Source organism: Thalassophryne amazonica, chromosome 1 (genome assembly GCF_902500255.1).
Source record: "Thalassophryne amazonica chromosome 1, fThaAma1.1, whole genome shotgun sequence".
Classification (NCBI taxonomy): Eukaryota; Metazoa; Chordata; class Actinopteri; order Batrachoidiformes; family Batrachoididae; genus Thalassophryne; species Thalassophryne amazonica.
In genome coordinates, this window is record NC_047103.1 from 97,023,119 (window position 1) to 97,031,656 (window position 8,538).

The following is an 8,538-nucleotide window of genomic DNA, read 5'->3' on the forward strand; positions in this document are numbered from 1 at the left end:
CTTCTCCAAATCACTGTGCGTTGCTATTATTTTTGCATTATGGGTTGATAGCAGCATTAAACTTGGTCAGTGGGCAGGGGGTCAAGGTTCGACTGAACTACACACTTTAAGCGAGCTGTGAGCTTTTCATCCGCGTTTTTCTGCAACAGCTGTGACTCGTCCTCACCTCTTAAAGCACAGTGACAACAGCACACCTGCACTGAGCTTTACAAAGACATTTTTATGCTTTTTTTTTCTCTGAGCCGCTCCGTATCTGCTGCTAAAAACAGCTGATCCTCCGCGACGCGTCAACAACTAACACTATTTTCCACTCAAATGCACCTAAACTCTCTTTCTGAGGACCACATGATGTGAAAATGCAATAAAACTTTCTTACCTGTAAATCTGGTCATGTTTTCTGCATAAATAAATGTTATCCATTCTTTGTGCTCAAACGCCAAAGCAGGGGTGAATCCAGATGGAATGGGGGCGTGGGGCAAGGATGTGCCCCCCCCTCCCCCACAACACCCCTTGATTAAAGGTCCAGTTTTGAAGCCTTTTTTTTACTACAACTACTAATACTACTTAAAATAATAATTTCGACAAGTAAAATGTTTAGAGAGAATTTAAATGTTAGAAAAATGTTAGAATGAATTTAATAGTTACATTTACATTTAGTTACAAGAAAGAGGTCTTTATTTTACTTTTTATAAAACAAGTATTTATTTTCATTGAAGCCAAGAAAGGGTGACTATAAAGTGAGTTTTGGTAAAACAAGTATCATTGTCATGTTGAGGTGGCAGAGGGTTGTTGTCGGCATCTGGGGAAAGTAACTAAAAAAGTAACTAGTAATCTAACTTAGTTACTTTTCCAATTGAGTAATCAGTAAAGTAACTAAGTTACTTTTTCAAGGAGGAATCAGTAATTGGATTACTTTTTCAAAGTAACTGTGGCAACACTGCTGATTAGCTACCCATTTCTCGCTAACTTGGTTGGCTATCCCACTTGTCACTCCAAGCAGCACACTTCCCACAGTGGCCGCGCCCATCGACCCCTATCCCCCCCGCCCCTATCTCTCTCTCTTGAGCTAGACTTCGGTGATATTTGGTAATGGATGACGGCCCCCCTCCCAAGAAACTAGATATTCGTTCATTCTTCACAGTCAGTAATGTAAGTGCAGGGTCTCCGTCAAGCTTTACAAAACTAAGCAAAATCCCTTTCATGAATGGAAACCCTTCTTAAAAGCATTAGGCTTCTTCCTTTTCCTTTTCTCTCAAAAATTCTTGAAAGGGTAGTTGTAAAACAGCTAACTGATCATCTGCAGAGGAATGGTCTATTTGAAGAGTTTCAGTCAGGTTTTAGAATTCATCATAGTACAGAAACAGCATTAGCGAAGGTTACAAATGATCTTCTTATGGCCTCGGACAGTGGACTCATCTCTGTGCTTGTTCTGTTAGACCTCAGTGCCGCTTTTGATACTGTTGACCATAAAATTTTATTACACAGATTAGAGCATGCCATAGGTATTAAAGGCACTGCGCTGCGGTGGTTTGAATCATATTTGTCTAATAGATTACAATTTGTTCATGTAAATGGGGAATCTTCTTCACAGACTAAAGTTAATTATGGAGTTCCACGAGGTTCTGTGCTAGGACCAATTTTATTCACTTTATACATGCTTCCCTTAGGCAGTATTATTAGACGGTATTGCTTAAATTTTCATTGTTACGCAGATGATACCCAGCTTTATCTATCCATGAAGCCAGAGGACACACACCAATTAGCTAAACTGCAGGATTGTCTTACAGACATAAAGACATGGATGACCTCTAATTTCCTGCTTTTAAACTCAGATAAAACTGAAGGTATTGTACTTGGCCCCACAAATCTTAGAAACATGGTGTCTAACCAGATCCTTACTCTGGATGGCATTACCCTGACCTCTAGTAATACTGTGAGAAATCTTGGAGTCATTTTTGATCAGGATATGTCATTCAAAGCGCATATTAAACAAATATGTAGGACTGCTTTTTTGCATTTACGCAATATCTCTAAAATCAGAAAGGTCTTGTCTCAGAGTGATGCTGAAAAACTAATTCATGCATTTATTTCCTCTAGGCTGGACTATTGTAATTCATTATTATGAGGATGTCCTAAAAGTTCCCTAAAAAGCCTTCAGTTAATTCAAAATGCTGCAGCTAGAGTACTGACGGGGACTAGAAGGAGAGAGCATATCTCACCCATATTGGCCTCTCTTCATTGGCTTCCTGTTAATTCTAGAATAGAATTTAAAATTCTTCTTCTTACTTATAAGGTTTTGAATAATCAGGTCCCATCTTATCTTAGGGACCTCGTAGTACCATATCACCCCAATAGAGCGCTTCGCTCTCAGACTGCAGGCTTACTTGTAGTTCCTAGGGTTTGTAAGAGTAGAATGGGAGGCAGAGCCTTCAGCTTTCAGGCTCCTCTCCTGTGGAACCAGCTCCCAATTCAGATCAGGGAGACAGACACCCTCTCTACTTTTAAGATTAGGCTTAAAACTTTCCTTTTTGCTAAAGCTTATAGTTAGGGCTGGATCAGGTGACCCTGAACCATCCCTTAGTTATGCTGCTATAGACGTAGACTGCTGGGGGGTTCCCATGATGCACTGTTTCTTTCTCTTTTTGCTCTGTATGCACCACTCTGCATTTAATCATTAGTGATCGATCTCTGCTCCCCTCCACAGCATGTCTTTTTCCTGGTTCTCTCCCTCAGCCCCAACCAGTCTCAGCAGAAGACTGCCCCTCCCTGAGCCTGGTTCTGCTGGAGGTTTCTTCCTGTTAAAAGGGAGTTTTTCCTTCCCACTGTAGCCAAGTGCTTGCTCACAGGGGGTCGTTTTGACCGTTGGGGTTTTACATAATTATTGTATGGCCTTGCCTTACAATATAAAGTGCCTTGGGGCAACTGTTTGTTGTGATTTGGCGCTATATAAAAAAATTGATTGATTGATTGATAGGCACTAGGCAGGTTTTAGCAATGTGGCAGGACGCATTGTTAGAGCTAGGCTACTGCACAGTTGCAGGGAACTTATTAAAAGACTGCGCGGGCGGACACAATAACAGACAGACAAACGGGAATCGATTCATTCACGAATAGGGATGGGTATCGAGAACCGGTTCCTTTCAGGTATCGTTAAGAAATGATTCTATCCACTGACATCAATAAGCTTTTTGCTTAACGATTCTGTTATTGGTCCTTCAGAGTCGCCGTTATTTTGGGGGGTGTTTGTCAGGAAAATGATAATTTCTCTACATTGATTACAGACCCTGCAGCGGGTCCGTAATCAACTTTTCTGCAGCGCGGCTTTGCTTTGAACCTTGAACCAATCAAAGCAGTGGTTCGCAGATTGAAACAGTGCTTCGATTGCTTCATTTATTCTTTCTTTCTTTCGCTTAATTTCCCCCCGCTAACACCCTAAAGAACATACATCTGTGAGTATTATTTACCTTTTTTATGTTAAACCGACCTGTTATGGTCTTCTGAAACAGTTGATAGATGTATTTTATAACTTAAAAACAGGATCGATGCTAATGCGTTAGCATGTCTATGGCATTTTCAATGTTAAAAATTAGCATTAAGCAGTTGCAGCTGTCATCACGTTCGGGTGCATTTGTTTTCAAATTGTAATATTTTTTAAGTTTATTTTTGTTTATATATTATAATCTAATGATTATTATATACAATATATACTTATTATATACAGTTTTAGAGAAAGCGACAAAAAGAACCTGAGTAGAAACACAACAGAAAATATAAAACCAACTAACAATGAACATACATAAATACATACATACATACAGAAATACATAATTGTTTCCTGTGAACACCTCGTGACTCTTACACCTTCATTTCATCCCTGTCTTATTTAAGTTTAATGACAATGTGTTACGGTCAAACTATATTTTCAGTTTGTTAATTTCTTCAGTGATTTCCTCCAGAACTATCTGCCAAGCTAGAAAACTGCTGAATCCTAGTAAGAGCAGAATATTACTGGAATGAATTTGAATAAGGAAAGTTGGGTTTTTTTTTTCTCACTAAATGGATGCTGCACTCACTGCAGTTTATTGTCTGGAATAGTCCAAGATTGCATTTCACAGCTTCTAGAATTCATTTTCGTGCAGGTGGTGTTGGGGGGTAATTTTGGGTTTCAGCTTTTTTGTTTTTCATCACTTTCATCCCTGAATATGTCAATCGTGAGTCACTTTTGTGCAGATTAAAGTTACTAACTGGGACTCCTGTCTTGTTGCGAGAAAGAAACGAGAATCATCCTCTGTTCTGTTTACACGGCTCCAAACGCTGCGCGGCTCTCTGCCAAGTCAAGTTAGAACGATAGAGTCCAGTCGGAATTAATAACTTCAAAGCAAAACACCGTTTTGTTTATTTTTATTTATGTCCAGAGATCAAGGATACAGTGACCAATTTCATATTTATTTACTTTAAGACTCAGTGAAATACATAGAAAACCTGTAAAGCCTACTTTTAGTACAAAATTCACGAGGTATCGATAAGGAATTGGATCGATAAGCAGAATCAATAATGGCATCGATATCGATAAAATCGTATCAATACCCATCCCTATTCACGAACATCACAACACTAGCAGATAGGGTCATTGCAATACTTCGTGTTAAATATCCATCCTCGATGAATTCAATTTAAATGTATAGCTGGAGCAATGTTGGGTTAGTTGCTTTGCTCAAGGTCACTCCAGTCATGGATGGAGGTGTAAAGAGACGTAAGGTTGGGATTTGAGCCTGCAACCCTGTGATTGAAAGACCAACTCCCTAACCATTGGGATGGCTCGTTAACCTATAACATCTGCATGACATGAACTTATGATTGGTAATGCAAAAAAAAAAAAAAAAATCTTTGTCTTGGAGCACTTTTGTGTCCCCACCAATATCAAAATCAGAGTTACTCCCTTGGTCAAATTAGTCCAGAAAAAAAGCATAATCCAGAGACGGAGATCTTTAAAACCATCACGCACGTCATTCCATGACATGAAGTTACAGAGCTGCAGCTGCATAAATCAGGCTTTAAATTAATTAAATAAATCATCATAAATTATAAATGTATGTAAATCTGACAGCTTAGCTATTTTTATATTTATTTTGTTAGCACCTGTGCCTGGATGTGTTGCTGTATGTGGTTAAATGATTTTTTTTAAAAATGTTGAAAACATTGAAGGTTCATTCAGTAGTTCAGCACAGTTGGAACCAAATGGCACCAAGTTCTGAGTTGACACCACACTCTCTAATCAAGGCACACTACTTTCAACATGCTGATACTCACAGAGTGTGCAGGAGTCATGAAGCGCAAAGCACCTTTCACTCATGGTTTCATTTAAAACCAAGTAATTCCGAACAGTTTAGTGAAAATAACGGCAACTCTCTCATTTTTACAAAGTGAAAATATCACCTATATGTTTTAGTTTTAAAGTGTAACAAGTGTAAACTTGTAACATCTGCTAAAAGCACAACCTGCTTATTCGACCCGATACCAACAAAACTTTTTAAGGACCTGTGGCCCACTCTTGGGCCGACTGTGCTGGAAATTATTAATCTGTCATTTTACCTCGGGATCTCTCCTAAATGTTTCACATCTGCAGTGATTAAACCATTACTTAAGAAATCTAATATTGACACAAGTGTATTGAAAACTTATAGGCCGATATCAAATCATTTTGTTCTAAAATTCTGGAATAAGTGATTTCAGAGCAGCTCATGGACCACCTTACTGAGAATAATCACTCTGAGCCACTGCAGTCTGTATTTAGAACATATTCCACAGAGACAGATCTGACTAAACTGGTAAATGAGCTTGCACTTGCAATGGATTCATACACCACTGTGGTTCTAGTGCTGTTAGATCTTAGAATTGTGTTTGATGTGGTGGATCACTGTATTCCACTTGATACGCTGGAGAATCATTTTGGGATTACTGGGAATGCCCTTGAATGGTTGACATCATACCTAACCAGTTGTTCTCACTGTGTCTTGTACAACAACATTACCTCTAACCTTGGTGACCTGAAATATGGGGTTCAATCTTAGGCCCCCTGCTGTTCTCCTTTTATTTAGCACCCCTTGAGCACATATTGTGATGTTTTAGGGATTAGCTTTCATTGCTATGCTGATAATACTCAGTTGTACATGATGAAAACTGCTGGTAACCTCCTACACATAAAATCCTTAGAGGATTGCCTTGCATCAGTGTAAAGATGGAGGTGCAGCAATTACTTACTTTTAAACTCGGACAAAACTTAAAAGATGGTTCTTGGTCCAGCGAGACACCGGCATTCATTTGACCAGCTGGTATTTACCCTAGGCTTGTGCGTCACAAATCACACTGTCAAAGTGGGGAACCTTGGGGTGATTTTTGATCCCACATTGTCCTTTGACCTACATATTGGAGATATTATGAGGACTGCTTTCTTCCACATGCGAAATATATAAGTGATTCATCCAATGCTGTCTACTGCTGATGCTGAGACCCTGATCCAAGCATTTGCTTCTTCTATACTGGATGACTGCAAGGTTCTATTTTCTGGTTTACTGCAGTTCAGCATTAGGGGTCTCCAACTGGCTCAAAATGCTTCTGTCAGACTCTTGACAAGAAGAAGTAAGTTTGATCACAATTCACCCATTTTGGTGTGTCTTCACTGGCTTCCTGTCACATGATATTATGGTCCTGCTATTAAAGTATAAAATTATTTGCGGACTAACACCTCCCTACTTATAACTGCCACTGACACCAGGGCTATTGAAAGTGTGGAAATCATAGGTCCTGTGCACCCTCATTTTCCTTTACGACTCTCTGGGCCTGTGAGTGAGTGATTGAGTGAGTGGGTGGAGTGGAGCAGAGCAAAGCAGGTGGATGGGTCCTTGGTGTGAGCAACCACTGTTCCCGCACAAGGTTGTAACTTTGTGCAGGGACTGTACCCACATTCCCACACATTTCACCCTCTGTCCCCAATCTTGGGGACCTGACACTACAAATAGCTCTGTCAGTATGGTTCCATACTGCGTAACATGTTTTTTGTGTCTTTTTCCAACTACATTTATTGCAAAACAATAGAAAAAGCCCAATTTTCATGCCAAACTTTGTTTTTTGGGGCTGCATAACAATTTTATCCCCTCAAACACCTATTTTTGACAATTTTCTGACTTTTTAACAATAAAACTAAAATACGCAACATAGCTGCAGCAAGGTTTATTTTCAAACATTTGAGAACAATTTTACAAAATTAAAAATGAACAGTTTTCCTTGATTTGCGAATGTGCAATGAATCACTTTCCCTTATCAGACCCCAAATGTAGTCCCCCATCATGTTTTCATTGTAAGATCCCTGATATCTGTGTTCAAAGTCCATTATGTCTTGGTGGAAGTGCTCCCCATGTTCTTCTGAGTATACCCCCATGTTGTCCTTAAAGTTGTCAAGGTGAACATCCAGAATGTGGACCTTCAGTGACATCCTACAGCCCATTTGGATATAGTTTCTCACCAAAGTCTCAACCATCCATCCATTTTCTTCCGCTTTATCCGGAGTTGGGTCGCGGGGGCAGCAGCTCAAGCAAAGCCGCACAGACCTCCCCGTCCACACACACCTCCCCCAGCTCCTCCAGGGGAACCCCAAGGCATTCCCAAGCCAACCAGTTCCACATAATTGTTAGCCTTGTGGTTGCCCAGAAACCCATGGACAACATCAACTTTTCCATGCCTCCTGTTTCTTTGCTGTCAGTTTCTTTGGAAATTCAGGGCACTCTATGATTTTCTTGACTTGCTGTCCAATGAAAACACCAGCTTTCACTTTTGCCTCTGACAGTTTTGGGAAAAAGTCTTGAAGATACTCAAATGCTGCAGACTCTTTGTCAAGTGCTGTGACAAATTGTTTCATGAGACCCAGTTTGATGTGCAGAGGAGGGAACAAAACTTTGTGAGGATCCACCAATGGCTCATGTTTAATATTCTTCCAACTGAGAATTCAGTCCTTTCAGGCCATTGCTTCCAGTGCTAATGTGCTGCCCTGTCTCTACTGTCCCAAAGGCAGAGAAAACAGGGAAACTTGGTGAAACCTCCCTGGAGTCCCATCAAAAATGCCACCATTTTGAAGTCCCCAATGACCTCCCATCCATACTCATCATAGTTCAAAGCTTCCAGCAGATATGTAACACTGTAATCCTCCTTGAGATGCACTGAATGAGCCAAAGGAAGTGATGGATACTTGTTACCATTGTGCAGTAGCACAGCATTCAGGCTTCTGGATGAGCTATCAATGAAGAGTCTCCACTCATTTGGATTACATGCAATTCCAATTGCATTGAACAGTCCTGAAATGTCACAACAATGGCACAAACTCTCTTCCTTGGCAAAGAAGCTAGAGAAAAGTTGGTGACGTTTTCTTTGGCTTGTTACTTGCACACTTTTCATCCAACAAGTCACGCCATATTCTTGGAACAGCAAACTTCATTGCTCTCTTTTCCCCTCTGTTGTTTAGGTTGTTTAATTTTCTTTGATTAA